The sequence below is a fragment of the Bidens hawaiensis genome, unplaced genomic scaffold (genome assembly GCF_021521415.1).
Source record: "Bidens hawaiensis isolate Kalapana, Puna unplaced genomic scaffold, B.hawaiensis_p1.1 tig00051313_1, whole genome shotgun sequence".
In the NCBI taxonomy this organism is placed as follows: Eukaryota; Viridiplantae; Streptophyta; class Magnoliopsida; order Asterales; family Asteraceae; genus Bidens; species Bidens hawaiensis.
Genome location: NW_027499188.1, coordinates 8,277 through 36,141, shown reverse-complemented (window position 1 = coordinate 36,141; position 27,865 = coordinate 8,277). Strand labels below are relative to the sequence as shown.

The following is a 27,865-nucleotide window of genomic DNA, read 5'->3' as shown; positions in this document are numbered from 1 at the left end:
AGAGCAATGGACAATCCTCAACTGCATCCGAGAGGAAGATGAGTCTTTACTAGACTTCATCACGCGCTTCAATTCAAAGAAGCTAAGTCTGGGCCCTATTAGCGAAGATCTTGTTCGCGCTGCTTTCATCTAGGGCGCGAAAGATCCAGAGCTCATCCGCACCTTAACGGGTAAAGATGGCATGCCGTCCACATGGGATGCCATCATGACAGCAGCTAAACGCTTTACGGAAACGGAGAAGCAACTTGGTAGAGATCTCCCCCAGAGCACAAACCTCTACACCCAGAAAACAAGAGAAGACAACGTCCTTACCGCCCGACTAAATAAAAAGCGGAAGCTAGGCATTTGGCAGTCAAAGGTAAACTTTGACATCTCATCCGGCTTGCAACATCGGTTAGGCGGAAGGGATAACGTACAGTCGAACCAGAACTCCAGATGGACGCCACTCACCAAAAGCGTCACCGAGATATTCGCCACTGAGAAGCTCCCATGGCTAAAGGCTCCAATAATCCGACATCGTCACAATGCTGATCGGAGCAAATACTGTGACTTTCACAGGACAAAAGGCCACAACACTGAAGAATGCACAGACGTGAAGGACATCGTCGAAGCATTTGTCAGAGATGGAACGCTCGCGCACATCGTGGCGTAACGAACGCTGAGCAGGCTGATGCGTGTAGAACCCCAGTTGGGGAAAACACGAATAAAACAGCAGCTTCAATGTTGGAGACTACATACTGCGTAAACAACGAGATTCCGAACCAAGTGCATATCGGCTCGAAAGGCTCGATGACACTCCCAAGAACATGGAAGGGAGCTCAATTACACAATCTGCATGTAGATCAATTCCAAACTTGTAAAAGAAAAGGCCCAGAGCCACTTCTAATGGAAATGATTCTCCTTATCACATTGACGCTGATGGTCTTACATTTATACTTACGAACTTTCCACTGATATGCCGGTCTTCACCGCATACGTAAGTGGGGAAAGAAGTCGTTGCGTGTGGAAGGCGGCAAAACCCGCATAAACACAAAAAACGGCAAACCTTCACACAGGTCAGTCACAGGTAAAGTTTGGTCATCCCACTAAATGAAAGTGCCGGTCCTAACCGCACAAATCATGATAGAGGAAACCGAACTAACCTATTGACAACCATGCGTCGAACGGTTAATTTATTCAAAACACTGATATGCCGGTTTTCACCGCATAAATAAGTGTAAAGAAATCGTTGCGTGTGGAAGGCGGCAAAACCCGCATAAACACAAAAAAAACGGCAAACCTTCACGCAGGTCAGTCATAGGTAAAGTTTGGTCATCCCACTAAATGAAAGTGCCGGTCCTAACCGCACAAATCATGATAGAAGAAACCAAACTAACCTATTGACAATCGCGCGTCGAACGGTTAACTTATTCAAAATACTTAGAAAATTTCTAACAGAAGGATGAGGAAAACCTCCACGCAGGTCAGATATAGGTAAAGTTTTGCCATCCTAAGTGCAAGTGACGGTTTTACCCGCACAATCACGAAGGAGGAAGCAAAACTTCAACCTATTATCTACCACGTTCAAAGGTTAAGTTATTCTAAACACTTAGAAAATTTCTAAGGAAAAGATGAGGAAAACCTCTACGCAGGTCAGATATAGGTAAAGTTTAGCCATCCTAAGTGCAAGTGACGGTCTTACCCGCACAATCACGAAGGAGGAAGCAAAACTTCAACCTATTATCTACCACGTTCAAAGGTTAACTTATTCTAAACACAGAAAATTTCTAAGGAAAAGATGAGGAAAACCTCCACGCAGGTCAGATATAGGTAAAGTTTAGCCATCCTAAGTGCAAGTGACGGTCTTACCCGCACAATCACGAAGGAGGAAGCAAAACTTCAACCTATTATCTACCACGTTCAAAGGTTAACTTATTCAGAACACTTGGAAGGTTGCTAATTTAAACTAAAGTATGCATGAGCAAGTCATATAACGTTTATAAAGCAAGTCATCCAGTGAAAGTAGCGGTCCTACCCGCACAAAGATTTATATTTCATAATAATTCAAGTATTACAAGAATGGCCGGGTAACTACCCGCCTACATGAATATAAATCTATACAATGTAAACATATCCTAACAGTGGGAAGGGATCTTAAGGTTCAATCTTCAGGACCACTCCCTCCAAACCCACTTGTACCCGCACCATCAGTTGGCTGTGGCGGTTCAAGGAAGGTCTTTAGAATGGCTAGCCCATCATCAGCAGCAGCAACTTCGTTCACCTTCTCCACCACCGGATGCGGGAAGGCGGCATACTGGTTCACTGCTTGGTCATATACAGCTTCAGTATCCACATCATATAAAGGGAAGTTGGAAGGCGGGATGCCTTTCTCAATGAACCCTAGACCAAGCAGGAAGCCGACCTTTTCCCCATCCTCATGAGAAGCGTTGAGGGCTGCGCTCATGGCATCGTCGTATGATGTGTCTGTGAAGACTCGATGCACAACCTACAAGAAAAAATACAAGTATCAAAACCTTTTCTATGTACAAAGAAAAGCGTAAAGATATTATGAAATTACGCATACCTGAGACAACGTTTCTCGAAGAAGCCATTCCTTGGCAACCAGAGCCTCCTGGAGGGCAGCTTGAGCTTGGTTACTGGCGCGTTCGGCTTCACTTTTGTTAAGGTTGGCAAGCAACACTTCCTTAGCAGCAGCCTCTTCAACGCCCTTTAGCTTCCGCTCAGTGTGGTCAAGCACGCCCCTCTGGTCCAAGATCTCTTGAAGCTTCTTGGCGTCTTCCATAGCCAAGGCATCATGAGCCTGCTGGAGCCTCTCTAGCTTGGCTTTAAGCTCCTCATTCTCAATGCGTAGAGGCTCAGCAACAGGTTCAGCCTTGGTGGCTCTCTCAGTTGCGTTCCGTGCAGTTTCCTTAGCCAGCCGAAGCTGTTCGTTAACAGCTTGGGCAGCCTTGGAACGGGCCTCAAGACGGGCCTAAACTTCAACTTCAAGGGCCTGGAAGGCCTTCTCCTTTTCTGCAGCCACTGCGGCAAGCCTCTTGTTCTCCTCCCGGATGGCCCGCGCCTGAGCCACTTCTAGGCTACGCGCCGTCTTTAACTTGTCGTTTAAAGTAACTCGACGCGCGGCTGCATCCGGGCAAGGAGAATCCGCAGTTCATTCGACAGCCTACCCTCCTGGTAGCTGGACATGGCTTCCCCCAGCGCACCGGCGGGGGCGGCGTGGCGCGCCCATTCGACGCATTCTACAGGCGTCCGAAGGGTTGTTCCTCGGCGGATGTTCCATCGTGGAACATACACTTCATTGGAATCCGACACTGTAAAAGCAAAAAGCAGTTAGGAAAAGATGATAAATATATATATATATATATATATATATATATATATATATATATATATATATATATATATATATATATATATATATATATATAAAATAAAGGCCAAAATAACCCTACGCACCTGTAGGGTCGACGACAGGCCTGTAGCCGCCAAACCCATCACCCGAACCTAACGGATATCCATCCAAGAGGTCAGGCAGATGGGAAGGAGGCAGAGATTGGCTTGACGCCCCAACCCAGGACATACCTGAAGGACCGGCCGTAGTCGCCGGCGCCGGAGGAGGCATAGCGGAGGCCGCCGTGGTAGAAACCCACGGAGGTGAACTCACCGGAGGTGAACTCACAACCGCGGCCGCGGCTGTGGAAGAATCCACAGAAATACTCACCGCCGGCTCAGTGAAAGAATCAGTGAATATGGCACTGACAGCCGGCGGGGACGTCGTCACAGTTGGAACAATTGGCTCAACCGGGTGAGCAACTGAACCAACTGAAGCAGGCGCAGTCGCCTGGGTCATCGCCTCAGGTAGGTTGACCAAACCTACCTTCATGGGTCCAGAACTGCTACCTCCCGCTCCACCCTGGAATGCGGTAGCATCCACGCCTGCACAAAGAAGATATAAGTATAATGGTGGAAAGCTATGCAGAAAAAAGTAAAGGAAGATTATACTTACGGGTTTTCTTGAGCCTAAAGGTGCGAACAGGCGGGGACGAACCAGATGGAGCCGGCCTCTTCATACCGGTCACCGTCGTCGTCCTGGGCTGCTCGGAGGTGACAGTCGTCTCAGCCTCCGGAGCAGTGGTCTCAACACCACCTGGGTTCCCCGCCGCCTCCTCGCTCTCGGTCTCCGAGTTTGACCGGTTCCCCGGATCGGCAGTGGAGGCAACCTTCGCCTTCGCCTTCCCGCCGGCGGCCTTCTTTTTCCGCACCAACAAAGGACCATCTGCGGATTCCTCGTCAGAAGATGACAAGATTAGAGGAATTCCCGCAGAGGTTTGAGCATTGAGAGGGCGAGGGTTAAAAAGTTCTATACCTGGCCGCCTGGCGCTCAGGATCTCGTGGCCTGGCGGGTAGACCTCCACGAACCGATCCGCCGTTTGCTCAAGGATAGGCAACTCGTGCTCATCTAGAGCACGAGTACCCATCCGAGCGGGACCATCACTCTCCCGCGGCTGCAGGAGAGACTGCAAGTCGTTTCCCTCTGAAAAAAAAAATGAAACAGTTAGAAGAAAAACCTATATCAACAAAGAAGACAGAGCATACCGTAAGGGACAGAGTTCAAACCGTATTCGAGGACGATGGGAATCTGTGACGCCTCCTTCCACACCCGGCTCATCCCGAGCATCACCATCCCGGACTCCGCAAAGCGGTACACCGGAGTCTGGATCCGGGAGATCTTGGCGAACCACTCCGCCTCCTGGTGGTTGAGGGCGTGAAGGGCGGGGAGTGCTCTCCCATTCTTAAACGTCATCGCAAGGGGGACGACGTGAGCGGAGATATAAAAAAACTCCCGCTTCCACGACCGAAGACTGCGCTCGGTAGCGCAGATCTTCAAACCCTTGATCCGATTGACCAAGGTGTACCACCCCTGGATGCACCTCCAGGAGTAGAAAGTCATCAACCGATCAACGTGAGGCTCCACGCCCAGAATGAGGCACACCCACTCAAAGTGGCGGATCTTGGCGATCGCCATCGGGTGTACCTCAGTCAGATGCACACTGTGTCTCTCCAGAACACGGTATACAAACTTCGTCAATGGGAACCTGAGATTCCCATAAACGAAGAATGCAGCGTACACCCCTATCTTGCCCTTGGGGGCATCGTACACCGTCTGATGAGGCTCCGGAAACTCAGGCTCGAAAGGCTCGAGCATGAACTTCCGGACGATGTACTGGTAGAGGTCAATAGGAAGAGCGCACTGGCACTCGCCAGCAGTGCTCTTGTCGTCCTTTTCGGACGTCGACGTCGGGTTCTCGACGAATAACTCAGACTCCTCGGCAGTGGCCTCAAAATCACGGGTAGAAGACATGTTTTGGATGTACAGAACAACGATTTTAGAAGAATGCTCGACGGAATAGTGAGTATTCGCCGGAAATCGTTTGGAAGATGAAGAGAGAAGTGAAAGTGTGGACTAAGGTGCACCCTCTCGCCCTTTATATACTCATCGCAATTAATGCGATGAATTTAATGCGGAAGAGAGAGAAATCGCAGGTGTAATGAAATTATGACACGTGGCAAAGAGCAAGCTGGCAACAGCTGTTGAAAGGACGTGTGCCATTAATTTCGCGGCCACGCGCCCGAAAAATCGCGCCCACGCGCCTGAAAAAGCGTCTGGAATGACCATGTACTGTCACGTCGCCATAACTTCCTGCACGTCCTGACACTGTCAGAAGAAACCGTCGGACGACGTTTCAACAGTTTGGACTGTTCTTATCCTTTCACCAACTCTTCGAATTTCAAAGATTCAAAAAGATTCAAAAGTAAGCGGGAATATACCCCTTAGCTTGCCAACCAAGTAACTATAAGACAGGTGCGAGTACAGTGTTAAGGCAAAACCCTTCACATACTTAGCACCTGCAGGGAATTGAAGCCAAGAATACCTCGGCAACCAAGTAACCATAAGACGGGTGCGAGTACAGTGTCAAGGCAAAACCCTTCACATACTTGGCACCCGCAGGGAATTGAAGCCAGGAATACCTTGGAAGTAAAGTAACTATAAGACGAGTGCGGGTACAGTGTCAAGGCGAAACCCTTCACATACCTAGCACTCCGCAGGGAATTGAAACCAAGAAGGATCTTCTGGGCCGTGCTTGCGGAAACGGGAATAACATCCCCGCATAGCGGGAACGTCGAGAACTAGATTGTTTGAAGCTCCAAGATGGAATTGGTTGTTTAAACATAATTGATCACTATGTTCAAAACTACCAAAACCTCATGGGGAATCTACACAAGTGGAACTCAACGCTCCTGACTTGCGAGGAGGTTACAGACCTACCCGCATCATACCCAAAGATCAACCAGGAAAGTCGGGAATTTCTGCACGTGACATTAGGACTTCCGCGGGAAGAATCCCCATGGAAAACCTTAAAACTAAACCCTTTTCAAAACCCTTTGCTTAAAGTCCAAAAGTTCACCTCACTTATTAACAATTCATGAGAAGAACATTGGACTGGGGGACTTGAAGAGGTAGGTCCCAGCAGAGCCCAGTTGGACCCGCAAGACTCACCTTGAAAAGGGACGTCTGCGCAGTTGAACCCGCAAGACTCCTTAACGGACGTCTGCGCGGTTGAACCCGCAAGACTTAACTTAAAGGGACGTCTGCGCAGAGACCAACTAGATCCGCAGGACCCACCATGCTCAGAGACGTGACGTCCTTACGCGCAGTACGCAAGCGGTTCCCGCAGGAAAAGCCTCCCAATGGTGAAGTACTCCGCCTGTTCCCGCAGCTGCGGATACAAGCCATCAGGGAAGGCTACCCGCGCAGCAAGGCTACACGCACAAGGCACTTAACTCTCATAATAATTCAGTAATGTCACCTGAAGAAGGAATGAGCAAAGCCGGGAATACTCCCGCCCAAATGAGCCAGTCCGTACGATACTGGAGGATCTTTTGTACTGTACCTGACGTGGTATGGACAAAAGATCTGACCAAAGATACGACAGCTCACTGACAACAGTATGACGAGCAGCACGCTCTTGTACTGTATGTCACTATTAGCCGCTGCCTACTCACCAACCTGTCGGAGGACGTGCATAGCCTGCAGTTGGTGGAACAGGAATAGTACACAGCCGGCCTGGTCACTATCAGCCGCTGCCTACCCACCAACCACCAGCATGGCATGTGCGTAGCCCACAGTTGGCAGAACAGGAACACTATTCAGCCGGCTGTACCTTCTTGGAAACCTACCTTCGGCTATAAATACTCCAACACCTTGGAATGGTATCATTTCATCTTATATCTTATATCATATCTCATATCTTGATATATTACCTGATATCTGCTCTAGTCATTCTCTTAATATACACTTATATTCAAGAGCAATCTAGTCTGATTCTCACGCCGGAGGGTGGTCACAAGGAGGTACCCCCCCATTCTCAGTGACGAGCTCACGGTGTCTGTTTTGCAGGTTATCAGAAGAACCATCTTTGCCGGATCTAACCCCTCGTGGGAAACATCTACTTAACCCCCAGATTATCCGTAATCTGCCCGGGGTCGATTAGTGTTTCTTCAGATGCATACCTTAAAACATACTAAAATTTCATTTTATTTTATTACGTATCCAAATACGCATCGAGTTAATATTGCAAGAAGTAAGAACAACATTTTGGATGATATTAAAGAAACTAAGATTTTAAGATATACGCACCATGATGTTCCCTAGGCCGGCATCCGGCAGTTTAATCGGACGGCTGATCTTGTAAATCCCTCCTTCCAGGCTTATCCGTACCCCTCCAAGATTGGTAATACCTTGCATCAAAAACCCGTCACTAGTAATCGAAACCGCCTCAGATATTGCCGCAAGGATTGCATCTGTGCTGTCGTTCTTCCCTGTAGGATCCGCACCATACTCAATCACAGAATACACTCCCGAAGATGTAGATGGAGATGAAGATGAAGAGAGAGAAACATGTTTTTGTGGGAAGAAATAATTAGACTTAAATTCTTGCAACTTTCGTATGTGAAAGTGGTGATCATGACCGATCAACGAACCCACAGGAGATGAATCTGCGATGAATGCATGATTAATGATGACGAAACAAGATAACGATAGTAGTGCCATGATGTTATTGCGTGTTATCACGCTCATTGTTGGAGTTTCTTGTATTAATCTCATGACTAATCATATAACATTTGTATATATGTGTATAGGCCGGTATAGTGGAGACGACAATGGAAGTGCGTGGAGGGCTAAATAAGATGTTGAAGAACAAATAAGTTTTACATGGGAAATTTATAGAAAACAAGTGAATTGTACAAAACGACATTCAAACTTATTGTGACAATAAATTATGATTTTATGTTTACGTGTGATCCCGGCCTATACAAAATAAACTTTAATTAAATAAATTTGAGAGTAATATACATTAAAAAAAATAAATGGCATAGTTTAGATGATGTAGTATAATTTGCTATTAAAAAGTAGTATACATTAGTATCAGATAGTAAGTAATAGGAAAGGGAAAGACATGTAAGCTTAACCAACTTAATTTGTTCAACATTTCAAATCGATTTATCATTTATGTTAATCATTTGGGATTTAGTAAAATGAAGTTGGGTCAAGACGAACATTTGTAAGGAAAAAAAAAGTCAATAGTTTGTTACAGATGAAAACATCGTTTTTTTTCTCTATCAAAATAGACTTGGGTTGAAATTAGTCGTCTCAGGAAACCGTATAAAAAATGTATGCCAACTATTATTGTTTTATGGGAGTTAGTAGTGTGATGGTGGAGATATTGCAACCTTGGTTTAAAAAAGTGCGCCTGAGGCGAGCCGAGGCGAGAGGCGACCTAAGGCGAGAGCTTCATCGCTTTTGCCTACTCAAGGCGAGCAATGTTCAAAAGGCGAGAGTGATGCGCTATTTTTGGGCAAAAAGCGGCCTGAGGCGAAGCCGAGGCGAACCCGAAGCGAGCGCCTTTCGTACAGATGTCGTTTTTATGCATCAAAATGTTGTAAAACATGTTTTTTAGGTTGTACATGTAGATAATTTATATATTGAATCATATATAACACCTATTTATTGCTACATTTAGAGTTGGGATGCTAAAAACATAAGATATATATTTAAAAAAATTATATAAAAACTTACGTTACGCCTCATATACGAAAAGCTTTCGCTTTTTTGCGCTTTGCGCTTCGGTTTTAGACCTCATCGCTTTTGTTCGCCTCTCGCTTTTTAAAACCAAGATCGCAACGGTGTTAGTGGCAATAAAAATGATATGTGACTGTCATCGGTATGTGTGGTATGGACAGTAATGGCGACAATGGAGGCGGTGAGCCGGCAACGGTGGCACTGGAGAAAAACAATGTCATAAGCAGTGCTAGTATATTTTTACCCATTTTTAAGTGATTTTTATTAATCATAGCTATCATCTTTTGGTCGTTGCCGGTCCTAACTAATGAATTAGCGATCAACGGTCTCATCTTTTAACGTATTTGTTCCCAACAGTCCACGATTAACAGAATTGTAACTGCGTTACTTGCAGAGTTGCAGGTCACCGAAAAAAACGATTTTGGTTGAAAAAGTCATATTTTTTTGCCGGAAAGCAACACCTAAACACTGCCGCCGCCACCATCACCAACCAACCACCACCATTATAGCACCATCAATCGATTCCCACGATTGTTCTAGGGTTTCGACGACCTTAATAATTGGGCCGTTTACTAGAAGAAGATTCCTAAATGTCCGATCCAAGGTTACAAAGATGTTTGAGGCGAAAATGTTGAGTTTTTTGGAAAAAAAATGTGAGTTTTCCGGCGACCTGCATGCATCAAACGGTGTTAGAATTCTATTAGTCACGAACCGTTGGAAACAAATACATTTTAAGATGATACCATCAGCAACCAATTCATTAGTTGAGACCGATAGCAACCGAATTATGATAGTTGAGATTAATAAAACCAATAAACCTTAAAAAAACAAAATAAAATCACACCATGATAACGTGCATTTTATTTTTTCTAGTTTGGATATGCTATGGCTATAGTTATTCTTTATTAAAAAATATTAACATGTTACATGATTATCAGTATTTGTGTATCTCGTCGCATCATTCGGACACTCCACACTAGATTTATGTGTGCGACGATATTTAAATGCTATTCTAACGAATTAATACATATCAAGATACGTAACTTAATAAAATAATGCATTAGTTTTAAGAAAGCAATTTGCTGTCAGTCATTCGTTATCTTTTCCACATTAAAAGAACGAGTTTGGTTTGGGGGTTGGGGTAGTTTGATACCTTTGAACAATACGGTTTCTGTAAGTCATAAATGTGGCCAGTGACCAACTTCCTACTTCAAATCCTGAACATTTGACTCTTGCATAATACATACATGTAATGTAATATTAAAATTGTGTTTCGTTGGTTCATGAGGTTGGTGACTTCATTCAAAAGTTATTGAATGTTACCATGTTAGCCTCCGTAATAATGCGCTACGAAACATAGGATTTCATTTTTTATTACTTTGAATTCACATAGTTTTGTTTGCACTTTTTCTTTTCTTAATTGTAATACTGCATGACAGATCCAGAAATTTTAGTCAATGAACTTCAAAAAATACTAATCTAGAATGGATTTGGTCAAACTAAAACATGCCAACCAAGATGAACCGGGTAAAAAAGTTACATTAAATAAACTATGTATAAAATTTAAGCAACAAATTTCATTAAACATAATAAACAACATACATATTACAATTGACATTTACGTGATTTTATCTTTTGAAAATGGTTAATTATACCATCATTCATAACATATGCAAGTGCTTTTTAGCAAGAATTAAAAATGATACTCTAAACAAATTCATATTTCGGTCTAATTATTATAATAGTTATACTAGACTCTAAATTAGCAAGAATGTTTTAAAAACCTAGAACTGAAATCATCGTTGCTCATAAGCCAACAAAAATCCCATGGCTTTTGAACTTCAAGAAACACGTAAACAATCAAATCAAAACGAAACCAACATAAATCAATATAAAAAATGTAAATAATTGATGAGCGTATATCGTATTTCAAAATAAAAACAAGAAACCGAAATCACAAAAAAATTTGAACGACATATACCTGATCAGATAAAATATTTTCATCTCTCACTCCCATACAACTTGTGGCTTCCAAAATTTCAATTTATGATGCGGTTAGACAATTAAGCAATTTGAGCTTAATTGTTACTTTTCAAAACAAAATAAAATTTAAACTTGGAAAGTTGAGCTCAAATAATAATGACGGGAAACATGCAATTTATTGATCAGCTCTTTTAAAAAGTTTATTTGCAGACAACGTTCTTTACATGACATGTTTGTTTGATTTTCGTTATTTTGACTAACTGGCATCTAAAAACCCCGTTAAGTTTTGGCATGTGAGGCATTTAAGTCTTTTTACGCATACTATTTAAGTATATATAATTAAGGGTAAAGTTAAAATACAAAGTGAAACAAAAATGAGAAGTGAGAAAGATTTGTAACCACACAAAAACCTCATAAAAATAAATTCAAAAAAATAATAAAAAAATCATAACTCAATATATAAATAAAAAATGAAAAAAATTAAAAAAACTAAAATGTTTCCGCCATCATTCCTGTTAAAGAAAACAAAAAATAAAAAAAATTGACGAAAAGACACAATGCCGAGATCAAAGACACAATGACGAAAACGAACAAAAAACACAATTATAACTAAAAAAAGACACAATAAATCGCAAAATATAACACAATGCCGAACAAAATATACTACAATGTTGAGTAATATAACACAATATAAAGACTAAAAACACAATGCCAAGGAAAAAAAACACAATCAATGAAGAAAATAAACAAAAAACACAATGATAAACAAAAAAACATGATTTTTTTCACTTACAATTTTTTATGAGAACGAGAAAGACGGTGGAAACATTTTTGTATTTTTACTTTTTTCGTTTTTTTTATTAAATTTTGAGTTCTGTTTTTTTTTTAAATTTTGAAGGTTTTTTTATGTGGCTAAAATCTTTCTTATTTTTGTTCTTCATGTGTAGAATAACTTGACTCTTATAATTAAAAAACAAATTAAATATATTATTAGAAAAAGAAACTAAATAATGTTAAACAAAAACCTCGTTAAGTCTTGGCATGTTTGAATTTATCTGAGTTTTTGAGTTTTTGGACACAGTTAGTGTAAATGACAAAAAACGAATGTATTTTGTCAAATAAAGGGCACCGCTTGCAAATAAACTTTTTAAATGTTCTGAACATAAATCACATATATTTTAAAGAACAAATTTGTAATTATGTCTATATTATAAGTTTATAACATAAACTAGAGATTTGAGTAGGATGTCTATGCTTCCCTGATTTAACACTGAGTCCACCCCTCATTGCAATATTAAAAAAGATATTGTTACATTTACAATGATCAAGGTATGTCCTAGAGCAGTTTCTCAATTTCATTAATCAATCTCAAATTATAAAAAGTAACAATATATAATTAAATGTAGATAATTATGGTTTTAAGATTTGTCTACGATAAAGTTAATTTGTAGTTTATACTTATACATACCCAAAAATGACATAGGAGTAACAAGATCGACACCATTTTTGTACGAAAAGGCATTAATTTTTTATACACTTGAGACCTACACTCACACACACCATGACCCTGCTCATTTTTACAAGCTTTCATATTCCTATTTGCCATCATCCATATAAGGAAAACTTAGACAAGTATAAAGACTTCTATAAGGGATCCGCAGTGGTAGTGAAACGACGACTAGCCAAATTACTGTCACGTAGATGAAAAACGACCCACATAAATATATAAGATGATTTCACTGATTCAATATAATTAAAATAATACTTAAAACAAATAAATTAATAAGTAAAAAAAAGGATGAAACGGGAGTTTGTTTTTGTTTGATTAAACAAATAGGGTCCACACGTGCACCCTCAATGTCGTTTCTCCTAAAGACAGGAAGCTTTTTGGCCAAAAACGCACCATCATGGTATGGGGGCGTTTTCTTTAAGAAAATCATGGGAGTGAAGAGTGATGCCCCATTAGTCATTCTCCGGTGCCCCAAATGGTGCAGTTAAAATATTTCAAATTTTAATTAATTTTCGATACATAACACTATTCTCAAAAGAAAATAAGTTACACAACTCTATTTTTGTATGAATCATACATTTTTAAAAGCTGACCATATCCCAGACATCTTGATGCACATATTTAAACAAAGCATCATGAATAAAATGGTAGTTCCAGGTCTCTTAATTCTTCATACCAATAAGTTAAAGAACTAATAAAAACTATCAACTCCAAATTCCATTTTCAGTCGATATTCGTCATATCTTAGCTAGAACATGTAAGCTTTAATGTTTACTTTTAACATAACTTTCTGGATTTTCACCTTAATAAAATCATCAACGACCCTTAGTGGTTTAACATTTTTATGACAATTTGAAACTTGGGGAAAGACCACAATTTTACACTTTGATTGGGGTCCCAAAATGGTTAAACCCTCCTGTTTGTATGCTGCTAAAATATTTTTTGGGAAAAAATTATCATTTTTACAACCATAAGCAAGGAGTAAAGAGTAAAGAGAGACCACAACTAAAGACAACAATATATAGTTAATAACGGTTCAAGTAAATGCTTACACATAGACCTTACGTCCATTCGTTGCCCCCCTATCTAAATATGTTCTTTACTAATTCTTTCAAACCGATAAGATTTTCGATCCCTATCTGCTTCGGGCCCAAAACCCATCTACTACTCTACTAGCCTAGTCCACGACCTAGCTACAAGTCCAAAGCTCTTTAAATCAACAAAATTTAAAAAGCTTTGGACTTTTATCTAGGCATTGGACACGGCAAATTGGGATGGGAAGAAGAATAGGCAGGCATGATCATCATATCCATCTCTTGATCACTGTTGGCTTTATAATCAGTGCCACGATCCAACAAATGTTCTCTCTTGTCGGACTCGTCAAATGGGCTAGTTGAGCCATGCGGTATATTTCCAACCTAATAACCCATTTAAGGAACCTAACAGGAAACAAGACTCGTCGGATCGTGTCACAAAATATAAAGGCAATAGAGATCGAGAGAATGGAAATGATGACTGTTTAAATCTTGAGTGTTCTTCTTCCCATCCCGATATGCTGAATTCCCATCTATCTATCTTTAAATTTTGTATTTAATCTTCCAACTAGGATTTCGACCCCCCGCGTTGCGGGGGGTTGTGAAACCATAAACGAAGCTCAAATCATGGTGATCGAGAGTCAAGCAAACCCTCTCGATTGTGATCATCACAGCTTCAAAAAATGACAAACTAATTCAAAGTTTGGTTTCAAAGCATCATAGCACAAATGAATTACAATAAATCAACGACTCCGATATGGTTACAATATCAAATAACGGAGTGTCATCATAGCGAAACACAACGTACAAACAACATAAGCGGACTGAGTCACAAAAGCCGTTAGCAACCAAACTTCATTCAGGTCTTCCTAATACCAGTAAAAAAAGTCAAAGTTAACCTTTAAGCGAATAAGAAAATGAAGCATAATAGGCTCAGATACATGATCATCATAGCCGTTATCAACGAAACCAACTCAACGTACGTCGAAAAGCCGGCAACAAAAAAACCGAATCACAAACTGCCTCGGGTTTGTGACAAAGGAAAACTAATTGTGAACATCTAAAAATCATATAATCCATAAAGATTCAACAATTGTAAAAGAAAAACCAACCGTTCTACTCAAAACAAAAATGAAAAGGAAAAATATATGACAAATGTATAACATCGAACCCAAAATCAGTAACAAAAAATGTAAATCAAATTATTCATTGCTCAGATCTCCACTATGGTTGCAACATAGGTTGTCACGCCAAATGCCGGAGCATCATCATAGCCTAGATGTAAAGCCACCCCAACTGCCAAACAGGCGGCAAAAAAAACGCATCCGTGAACAAACGGTATAATCACAACCACCATTAAATCAATGAATATTTAAGAAATCTTGGAACAAAAGTTTAAAATAAAATCATCTTCGCTAACCCAAACTAAAAAGTAGGGTGCAGACCATAAAAAAAATTGGACTGAGGTACACTAACCATCATCTAGCTTGTGGTTTGCATTTTGAACAAACAATAATCATATGTACATACACATTTGTTTAAATGTATATGTATATATATATAATACATACACATATATGGATTGCACACGTAGTCTTGACGTGATACGTATATAATAGCTCAGTCAAAACACTTAGAAAATATTTAACGAACCCGAAGTAGTTTATTACCTAAAAGAATGCACGATACACTTGATTACGAACAACAAATCTGTTGTCAGACACAAAAACTCCCGGTGGTCGACAGCCATCGGTCTCCACCATCATCGCCCCCTCGGGTTCCAAAAACAACCGGAAACAGTCACATCATCACCGTCAACCTAGGGTTTCCAAAATGGTTCTCCACATTGTTCATCTGCATACAAAACCCATCATGACGAACATCAATAAAAGTATAAAACTAAGCAAAAATATTCACAATTGAAGCAAAAACGAATCATAGAAATACCTATTTATTACGGCTTATCATCTCGTTACAACATTCGTGCACATTCGATCACAGTGTCTTTTGGCGAGTCAAATAACTACTATAAATGCGTTGGTGGAACTTAAAAAGGAAAATAACCTCAAAATAACATATATTGTATGTGAATATCATGCGAACCTTGAACTGATATGCAATGTTGAGGCTATTAGAACCCCCACATGTGGTTGCTTGGCTTTAATAATCTTAAAGTAAAATTTCCAACCCAAGGCTCAAGACGGTCTCATGGCTGCAATGTATGTTGCCACGTCAAAAGCCGAAGTATCATCATAGCCATAAAATGAATCTCAAAAGGCGTAATCACAACAGGCTCAGGTTCACACCGGCTGCAACATAAGTTTCCACGCCAAAGTGAGAATCATCATCACAGCCATAAACGAATATTATGACCCAGTTAAACACTAAGCGTTTAGAATGTACAAAAAAATGCGACTTAGGTAAAAGAATCTAGGATTAGGCTCAGGTTGGTATCACGGCTGCAACATACATTGTTACACCAAAAACCGAACATCATCATTGCCAAAGAGACAAAATCACATACATAACCATTATACTTCTTAAAGCCCGATCGAAGTCAAAGTCAATCCCTTCTAATAATTCAAGTGACATCCATAAACAAATATGATGACTGAATTAAAATGTAAACTTGAGGCTCAGGTTGGTATCTTGACTACAAATATTGATACGCCAGATACCGAACATCATCATAGCTATAAACCAATCTAAGAGGCGGAATCACAATAGGTTCAGCTCCTCACCATGGATGCAACATAAGTTCTCATGCCTATGATCAAAATATCATCGCAACTATAAATGAACGCCATTAGATTTGTAATGAGGCGGTCTTACTTTCTAACGACAACCAAGACATCTCAGTTGCCCAATCCAAGACAACACATGCTCAGATAAACATCATTGCTGGGTCAAATTCAACTCGTTCAAATTATTCAAGAAGTTTTAGTTGAATGATAATGACATACATTCAAAGTCACAACAGAGCAAGAGAAATTGTAGATGAATTTGTAAGTGTCATAATAAAGCAACAGAAAACGTGCAGCTCATCATCTTACACTGGCGGAGAGAGGCGGCAAGAGGCCACGGGACCACCGGCACAACCAACCGTCTCCGCCTAAAAGCCACACCAATAGAAATCATATAAATATATAATCATATTTATGATAATCTAATAGTAATGTGATGAGGAACATCTCAGTATTAAGGGCAATAATGAATGCAGATCATTAGTTAAAACTTTAGAAAAAAAAATTAACCCATCAAATGTTGTCACACCTTCTTTGTAGTAGGCATATCCAAATCGATATCCCACGTTTTAGCTTTTGGAAGACGAAATCACAGAACTTATGTATCATCCCCTTAAATGTTTCGACTTTTAGGTCAATCCGGTCTTAACTTTTTCAAACCATATGATATATTCCACGCCCATACTTTGAAGATGAGGCATTTCAACAAATGTTGCATCGATGTAGCAAACACAACTCACAGTCAACAACTTTTCAGAAGACAAATATTTTTTACTTTCACTTGAAAACTCAAAGTCACTATTTAAAGAGCTGAACATTTTTTTGATTACTTTTATAACTCTCGTAGGCACTTAAATTACTTTTGGAGCTAATTTATAAACAACAATAAGCTCAACAATTTTAAGACTAAAAAATCATTACAGTTTAAAAGCTCAAAACGATACAAAAGTCACAACGCGAAAAACTGAATCATGGCTGCAACAAAAGTCGCCTCGCCAAGAAACTGAACCATGGCAGCAACAAAAGTCGCCTCGCCAAGAAACCGAACCATGGATGCAACAAAAGTCGCCTCACCAAGAAACCGAACCATGGATGCAACAAAAGTCGTGTCGCCAAGAAACCGAATCATGGCTGCAACAAAAGTCGCCTCGCCAAACCGAATCATGGCTGCAACAAAAGTCACCTGGCCAAGAAACCGAACCATGGCTGCAACAAAAGTCGCCTCGCCAAGAAACCGAACCATGGATGCAACAAAAGTCGCCTAGCCTAGAAACCGAACCATGGATGCAACAAAAGTCGTGTCGCCAAGAAACCAAATCATGGCTGCAACAAAAGTCGCCTCGCCAAACCGAATCATAGCTGCAACAAAAGTCGCCTAGCCACAAACCGAATCATGGCTGCAACATAAGTCGCTTTGCCAAAAACCAATAACAACAGTAGATGCCAGTCGAAGCTCAAGAGAACGTTATTGCTTCAACGGCGGCCAAACTAAGGCCATAATCGTCACTTAAAATAGAGACATAGCAGAGATGCTCAATGATTGTCTCAACTACATCAAAACAATCCATCCCAAATCAAACAGTTAACAAAACATCACATGAAGAATTTGTTACCATGCATCATTGGAACAAAGCAAACACCGGCAACAACCTATCAACATACTGACCGTCGTTTGAGTCAATCAAAAACCTAATTATTCTAAATAGTTAGAGCAAGTAGGGTATCGTATCACAAGGAGTATGTGGTCAATGCAATTCGTGTAACAGATTTAATATTATGAAGTAAACGGTTTTAGTGCTAATCACACAAGGAATAGTTTAAATTAAGAGAACTAGCAACGAACAAGTAAACGAGTATTACGCAGTTAAGAAAGCAAACCACACCCGGGAATTCAAGTAAGCAACCAAACAGTATCTCATGTAACCTAACAGATTGATTATCAACGATTAACTAAAAACTGATCAACCAGACAAAACCTTAGACGACAACAATTACTTTATACACGGCACTGGTTATCAAACAGTCCTTGCCAGTATGACTCAGTTAAGGGTAATTGTACGTTTTATCGTATTCAATCTAACCAAACAGTTATATGACTAATTATCTAGCAACTGGTAACAGATCGTTCATACCAAAGTAAACCTAAACCGGCAGAACACACAGAAATACTAAACATCAATAATCATATATCAATCATCAATAATCAAAACATAAGTATTCTTAATCACAAGAGAAAAACTGTAAAGAGTTACAAACTATACATCCCGGGTGCTATTCTAGGAGATTAGCCGAGCCTAGACATCATCAAGTCTTCGATACGGACGATATGGATCATGTGGAAGGTCTTGACACAGGCTATAATGGTGGAAATCACCTCTTGGAGCTGCTGGAATCGTCTATGGTTCGTCCAAACGGAGTTAGGGTTATTATTTGATGAAGAATGAGATATAACCTATTTTTCCCGTCTGCACACCCGTCGCGGTAAGCGATGGCTATATCACCATCTCATCGTGTACCGCGACCAAAGAAAACCTCATATTTGGATTCCTTTCGTCAAGAAACCCAAAATTCATATATTATGGCTCCCGTAACTCATTTTCTAGCTCAGGATGTGCTCGTTTTACTTCAAGGTCGCATTTTGTTAACCCATCTTGTTCAGTTTTAGCATTGGCTTATGATTTCTCATCCATACTCTTCTCGAATCCTTGTAACACTTCCCAAGACATCAAATCATGCTTCGGTCTTCCCGAGATATCATTCCATGCTTGTACAGGTCTCGCATTTAGCATCTTTAACGATCAATTACCTGAAATACAAAAGCACGTATGAAATACCAAAGTTCTAACAATATACTCAATAAAACTACATAATTAATACACTAATATATATACAAAATACCCGACCATCACATCCCCACACTTATCTGTTGCTTGCCCTCAAGCAAAACTCTAAAGTAAACATCGACCTCCATCATAGGTATGTAGATTATCGCCATTAATACTAGTAAGGTTTAAGGTCATACCCAATTTCCCAGACCGACACTTTCTAGATTGACATCCCACAAATAAGGTTAAATGATATTATAAAAACAATAGAGCCGCCCAGACGAGTGTACTTTGTTTTTGGTTAAGGCATACATGTTCATACCCCTCACACTATCAACACTCCTCTCGGTTTAATATCTGGACTAGCAAAAGATGTGCCAGTATATGTCTCTGTCCTCAAATACCAAATATGAGTTACAACTTAATAAGCTTGCAGGTCAGTCTTATCTCCACCCATTACCCACCGGTTGCATAAAGACTCGGAATAGGGTTTTGCCGAGGCTTAGGTTGGGTGCAGAATAGGCATATTTAGTGACTAAGGTGAATGAAACCCATTTTACAAATACACAAACAATTAATCAAAGATAAATAGACTGCTAATTACATAACTGAATAAGAACTGACTTTCTTTTTGACTTTTTGCTGATATTTTATATATATATATATATATAAACGAACTTCAACGAACTACAGAATACATAACTGAATATAAACATACATCTTTTTTTTTTCTTTTTTTTTTCATTTTTTTTACCAATAGATAATACACTGAAGCAAATAATTATACAACTCTGACAAACACATACTTACAACTAAACCGAGACATACGTACATTGTGTACTATGCTCAACAACTGACTATATACAACTCGATAACGAACTGGATTTCATCACACAGGGTTAAAATATAATGAAGGCCAAGGCTGAAATGGTGTGTAATGTCTGGTTTAGCAAATAAACAGGAATGAGGTCCAAACGGGCTCCTAGGGGGATAATGTCGGGTAAGGAAATTTATTTAGTGGAGGAAAAGTGTATGTAAAGGTTTTCTAAAGTCCTAATCTCTATACAGGTGGTGGTATTAAGATCTCGATAAGCATGTGACAAGCAAGTTCTAACTCTGTAAAACATACCGGTTTCCCTCAATCAATGGTGTAAGACATGTTTTATATCTATTATATAATATGTGTATTAAGTATAGGGGGCCATCTCACAATATGTCTAGAATAATGAGCTGCCGATATGAAACATGTATACCCGTCCCCTTGACTCGTTATCCCCGCCTAAACGACCCCATTTTCAACTTCTCTTTTTTTGAAAACATTTGTGAGTAAGACTATCGAGAAGCTGGAAAACCAACCATGACCAGAAACCTATAACTTGGCATTAATGACAATAATTAACAGTTAACAACTTTGGTTTCTGAACACTCTTCGAGATACTATCGGGCTAAAATTTTTCAAATTTCCCCCATCCCCACACTTGAGGTTTACATTGTCCTCAATGTAAGAACACTTAACACTGTCCTCAAAGTTAAAAATGATAGAACGATTAATAAACATTTGAGGGACGGGGTTGAAATTGACTTTTTGACTATTAAGCAATTTTAAAATTTTGGGGCTCATGTGTGGCGGTTCTACTAACAATTATACAATTACACTTTTAACGTTTAAAATAACAGAAACAAAATTAAATTATGAAACTGAAATCACCTGATATCAACGTGACTGGAGAAGGACCAGTCGGCTCGTGAACTCTCGTAACACTTGTATACTCTCATCTCATCCAATACCAAACTGACAATCGAACCTGCAAAATCTCGAGATGTGTAGAAGCAAGCTTCTCACAAGTGTAATACATAGGTCTTTTAAGAGTTCGAAAATGAATAATTGTTGATTTTATTAAAACAATTACCGAGCCAAATTAATTCGTTTCATAATAAATTCTGTTAAATTAGTTAAAAATGTTAAAAGATCTAACTCATTTTCGTAGGAATCACGATTGCATTTAGCGTATGCAACAAGCCCTGTAAACCCCCGGTAGCCCGGGAGGACGAGTGGGGTCTCGTGAGGGTTTATAGTGAATAACACCCACAAAGTTCGGTTACAACAAAATATACACGTACCTGGATTAACCAAAGCAAAAAGAACATGAAAGCACTCTGGGTAGCTAAACGGACGCATCAAAATCCCAACTTTTCTCGTGGTGCGGTATCCCCACACTTAGCTTTTGCTATGATGGTACACTTGAAATACAATTAGTAATATAAAAAAAATTCAAAATTTAAACTAAAAATATACAAAATGTACAATTACCACCCTTTTGAAACTTTTATGGCATTCAAGGTGGGCGTCTGGCCCGCTCCCGTGCAACCTTCTCATTATAAGCACGTTTTTCTTCAATCATTTGTTGCCAGTCTTCTGATAGGCCATGATCTGGCCCGAACATCCTCACTCTCCACTCTCGATCATTTTGGTTGGGTGGATGTCTAACCTTCTTCTTCCTTGGTCGGTTACCTTTCTCTTCCACCTTCTCACTCTGTAGTTTCTCAAATCCCTTCTTATCTATCCTGTCATCACAAAACATTCCTCTTTTCTACGATCCTTGTCTAAGGATACACACTTGTCAACAAGAGGGTTAGTAGAATTTTCAAACAATAATAACCGTTTATCACGGTCTCCACACTTGATTCCCAAAACCCGCTTAGCACAATCAATTACCGCATGTGCTGTGGCGATGAATGGCCTAACCAATATGACCTGTGGTTGTGTATTATTCCCACGTTTAGCATAGTTAAGTACAAGAAAGTCAACTGGGTAGAAAAATTTCTCCACCTGAACCATTACATTAGTCACCATGCCCCAGGGAAGTGTATGGCCAACACCACGGTGGTGTTTACCTTTTCTAATGGGCCAAATTCATACTGATCATATAAACTACCAGGCATGATACTAACACATGCTCCAAGATCTAGAAGTGCCCGATCAGTTTTAAATTTACCGATTTGAATTGATAAAAACAGCACTCCTGGGTCTTGGAGTTTACTTGAGGCGGTATTATTCTCCACCTCCTCATCTCTCATGTTGGTCAATTTACCATTTAAACATTTTTCACACGTGAAATTTTCACAAAAAGACATTTCATATGTTTTTGGTTCTGATTCATTTTGAAAAACTGATTCATTTTGACCGACATAATCACTCTCACCACTAATATCTTCCACCACCCCCTCAACAAATTGTGGTGGTGAATTCACTTCAACACAAGAAATTTCAAAATGAGGTAAAAGACTTACAGCATTGATGTGCACATTGTTTCCCTTCTTGGATCTTGAGCAGTAATGATTCGGGTTGAATGTAGTATCACTCGGGAGTTGACCTGCACTCTTTTGCAACTTTGCCATATCTGCTGCGAGCTAACCAATTTGCTTTGACATTGCCCCTGCTGACTTATCATGTAACTCAAATTGTTTCTTCGTTTCAGCCTTATGATCTGTCATAAACTTCATCAAGGCATCCAACTTTGAGTACACCGACTCATCCGCATTTACCGAGGACCCCCTCTGCTGGTCCTGATTACCCGATGAATTTCCACCCCGGTTACCGTCTCTGTTATACCCCCGATTCTGATCATACGAACCTTGCTGCTGCTGATAACCGCCCTGGCGGTAATTACCCTACGACCTGTTCTGGCTCGATCCCTGAAAGTTCGGGTTCAACTGTGTAGACGCGTTCCCGTAACGAAAGTTCGGGTGATTCCTCATGCCCGGGTGATAGGTGTTTGAATTCAACCCTTGACCATTGGAATCCCCGTAAGTATGATTAACTTCCTCGGTGTCATCCTCCTCATCATCATAATACTCGGGGCAATTTTCTGCCTTATGCCCGAGTTCACCACAATCTTCACAAACCGGGAATTTAACACCAACTTTACTGACCTCTTTCTTCTTACCCTTTTTCAACTCAGCCAGTTCACGTTCCAACTCGATAATTCTCGTGGACTCACTCGCGACTGACTTAGCTGATCTTGATGAATTACCCCGTCTTCGTCTTTCAGCTGCTGCTTCTGCCTTGGAATCTTCACACATGAACTCCAAAATTCCAAATCATCTTCCTCAGGCTGATTCAACAACTGACCATTACACGAGGCCTTAAGATGCTTTCGGTCCTCGTATGTCAAACCATCAACAAAGCATTTTACCAGTTCCCTCAGTTCGATTTGGTGATGTGGGCATTTTCTGATCATATCCTTATACCTGGTAAAAGCTTCATGGAATAACTCACTCGGTAACTGTGAAAAATGACGAATGTCTGAACGGGTCTCGGTAGTCTTTGACTGTGAATAAAACTCGTTTAGGAAGACTTGTTGCATCTCGGCCCAGTTTCTGATACTATGCATCGGCAGCGAATTAAACCATAATTTTCCTTGTCTTTTAACGAGAATTGGAATAACCGCAACCGAATTTCATCTTGATCAAACGTACCGTCACCAATAGTCCCGCAGATAGCCGAAAAATCGGTTAAGTGTGAATACGGGTCTTCCGAAGCCATCCCGTTGAAATGAGGAACGATGTTGATGTAGGATGGCCGGGACTTGAAAGTTCGCTGTCCCTGCCCTTGTTCATGTGGAACCAACGGGGATTCTCCGGCTGAGATAGCTGGTCTGAACCGACTGTTAACACCATGAGCCGGGGCTATGTAATTCTCCTTTGCCCCCCCGGGGTTTCCCATACCGCCCAGGTTAACCGGAATACCACGAACTCTTTCGGGCCGTTCCGCCCGATTCACCCTGCCTCGATCCCTTCCGTTTCTGTTCACTGGTTCAGCCCGTCTTCGATTAACAGGCTCCTCCACTTCATCTTCATAATTATTATCACCCTCGATCTCTGGTTCACCAACCTCGTTCTCGGGCTCAGCTGCCCGATTATCACTAACCCATCTGTCAACCTCATTGTCAGCTGCCCGAAAACCTTCGTTTCCATTATTGTCTTCACCCTCATCCTCATCTTCAGTCGGAACACTCGATTGAACATCATCAATATTTATCCGAACTCGGCGGTTGGGGTTATTGTTTGGAGCGGATGGTCCGGCTTGGTTAAAGTCGAGGTTTAAGTTTCGGTTAGGATTTCGGTTTCGGTTTTGATTTCGGGTTCTGGAGGCATGAGCTGAGTTGTTTTGGTTATTCTGGTTATTGAAGTTTGGTGGGTCGGGTATGTTGTCTGGGTAAAACGTGTTGGTTCGTGGAAGTGGGTCTTGGTTTTGGTTATTGTTCTGGTTCTGGTTTTCGTTTTGGTTCTGGTTTTGGTTTTGGTTCTGGTTTTGGTCTTCCATTTGTGAGTTTCTGTTTTGTACTCGGTTCTGCCGAGCTACTTTCTCGATTTCGGGCTCGTAAACTAACGGAGACTGTCGGCCCGAATGGCGGGTGCGCATAAACCTGTAATCTGCACAACTAACACAACCCGCGTAAAATGAAAAAAATACAAATAAAATAAAGTTTAAACTAAAAACTGAAAATTAAATTAAACACGAAAATCAAATAACACGAAAGACGAAAAGCGCATTAACTCCCCGGTAGCGGCACCATTTTGATGACCGTTGTTTGAGTCAATCAAAAACCTAATTATTCTAAATAGTTAGAGCAAGTAGGGTATCGTATCACAAGGAGTATGTGGTCAATGCAATTCGTGTAACATATTTAATATTATGAAGTAAACGGTTTTAGTGCTGATCACACAAGCAATAGTTTAAATTAAGAGAACTAGCAACGAACAAGTAAACGAGTATTAAGCAGTTAAGAAAGCAAACCACACCCGGGAATTCAAGTAAGCAACCAAACAGTATCTCATGTAACCTAACAGATTGATTATCAACGATTAACTAAAAACTGATCAACCAGACAAAACCTTAGACGCCAACAATTACTTTACACACGGCACTGGTTATCAAACAGTCCTTGCCAGTATGACTCAGTTAAGGGTAATTGTATGTTTTATCGTATTCAATCTAACCAAACAGTTATATGACTAATTATCTAGCAAATGGTAACAGATCGTTCAGACCAACGTAAACCTAAACCGGCCGAACACACAGAAATACTAAACATCAATAATCATATATCAGTCATCAATAATCAAAACATAAGTATTCTTAATCACAAGAGAAAAACTGTAAAGAGTTACAAACTATACATCCCGGGTGCGATTCTAGGAGATTAGCCGAGCCTAGACATCATCAAGTCTTCGATACGGACGATATGGATCATGTGGAAGGTCTTGACACAGGCTATAATGGTGGAAATCACCTCTTGGAGCTGCTGGAATCGTCTATGGTTCGTCCAAACGGAGTTAGGGTTATTATTTGATGAAGAATGAGATATAACCTATTTTTCCCGTCTGCACACCCGTCGCGGTACGCGATGGCTATATCACCATCTCATCGCGTACCGCGACCAAAGAAAACCTCATATTTGGATTCCTCTCGTCGAGAAACCCAAAATTCATATATTATGGCTCCCGTAACTCATTTTCTAGCTCAGGATATGCTCGTTTTACTTCAAGGTCGCATTTTGTCAACCCATCTTGTTCAGTTTTAGCATTGGCTTATGATTTCTCATCTATACTCTTCCCGAATCCTTGTAACACTTCCCAAGATATCAAATCATGCTTCGGTCTTCCCGATATATCATTCCATGCTCGTACAGGTCTCGCATTTAGCATCTTTAACGATCAATTACCTAAAATACAAAAGCACGTATGAAATACCAAAATTCTAACAATATACTCAATAAAACTACATAATTAATACACTAATATATATACAAAATACCCGACCATCAAATACCACAACTCAACCGGCGACTGAGACGAAATTGCGACCACGATACACCGCTGCCATGAAAAATCGTATGTCACCGTTGCCGGTGACCGTCGCCTAGGGTTCACAAACAGATGCCGGCAATAATCAAAGCATTGCCGTCGCCTAGGATTTCAAAAATAGAACCCGACATCAGATGAATCGGAGCCGCAACAATCACATGTCACCGGTGGCGGCGATATCTCAAACAGCAGAGAGGTAATCAAATTCATATAACATAGAGAGAGAAAGCCATTTGTTTCTTTTAACAAATGAACAACAGGTGTAAACGAACACCCTTACGTGTAAGCTCGTGAAGGTAGATACAACAATCACTGCAGAAAGTACAAACAGTAATTCGTACAGAAGTTCTCTTTAAATATATATATATATATATATAATATGCTTAATGATTTTATTGTATTTTGAGAAGTAACAACTCAAGTCACAAAATTGCCACCTCATCGCTTTTCTCTTTCCTTTAATTCGCAAACCTGGCACTCTAACTCTACTTTGCATATTATCCCACCTGGCCACCCATATGGCCATATGTATATGTACGATTACGTATTTTTGATTTATTTTTAGGGAGTTTGTTTGATACATAAAAGACTGCCAGGAAAGGAAAAAAACAAGTTGTGGACGAAAGTAAAATTACAAAATCAGATCACAATGATGAGACTTAAAAATATTACATTTATTAAAAAAATAAATGTAAGAAAGTAAGAAACATTTACAAAATTCCGAACTCACATTAACACGTCCAAAATATAAAAATTTCAAAGTCAACTCTCATCTTAATCCTTGAATGTAAACTTTCTGAAATTATTTTCTGTCAAACTCTTCCCGGCTACTGCTTGTGGATCAGCCACCTGAACTCCAGTACTAGAAGATGTGCCTGTAGTTTGAGATCTTTCTCGTGGAGCTATATCATTAAACGACGATGGTAACTGACCATTATCATTATTATTATTATGAAGATCGCCGCCTCCGAAAGGTTGAGAAGGCACAAATGGCCTCACAACATTAAAAGACGGCGGCTGCACATTCTCTCCGGAGTTACCGAGCCCATGGTTGACTGGAGGACTTTGGTCAACGACAACAGTATCACCAGCCTTAGGATTGTCAGTGGGTTGCTGGTTGGAGTATGAAGTGTTTTTAGTCATAGCGGATTTCGTTGGTTTGTTGGAATACATAATATTGCCCATGGATCGATGTTGATTTTTGAATATGGAATTTAATTGGATCATATATAAGATAAATAAATGGTGTTATTTTTGTAGACAACACTATTACACGGTTGGAACACAAAGGGAAGCAACATAGGAAACAAGTAGATAGACGCTTGTATGACATTGTCAAAGTCAACCAAACATGTTTAAGTTCATTACCTATGAATACGTTATTTCATTCTCATTTTCATTACCCCATACCAAACACTACCTGAGTGTTAAAGTGTTAAAATGGGGGAGAGTAGGGGACGTCAATAGTGGCGTTCACATCTATCACTTTCATAATCTTGGTAAAATAGGCTAGAATCCTTGTAAGCTTCATCCAGGTATGAGCGCCAAATATTACCATGTGAACATGGGTGGCGTCCCCAAAATCAACCACAACGCTTGGTCCAAATGTTACCATGTATTCTTATTTGTTTACCTTAGTTTTTTTTTTTCATTTTATTTACTAATTAATTACTATTATTGATGAGTTACACTCGTAACCATAACCGTGTCAAATCCAACACATTAGACCATTCTAAATGGGACTAATATTGGTGAGC

General features: G+C 40.2%; 1 long non-coding RNA gene across 1 annotated transcript; it reads right to left on the bottom strand.

Moving 5' to 3' along the window:
* Positions 1–15,394: 15,394 nt before the first annotated feature.
* LOC143598958 (uncharacterized) lies at positions 15,395–15,814 on the bottom strand. The gene is made up of 3 exons (XR_013147218.1): positions 15,773–15,814; positions 15,617–15,695; positions 15,395–15,523 (listed from the first exon to the last, which is right to left on the bottom strand). It is a non-coding gene; the product is annotated as an uncharacterized LOC143598958 (long non-coding RNA).
* Between the last annotated feature and the right edge of the window lie 12,051 nt (positions 15,815–27,865).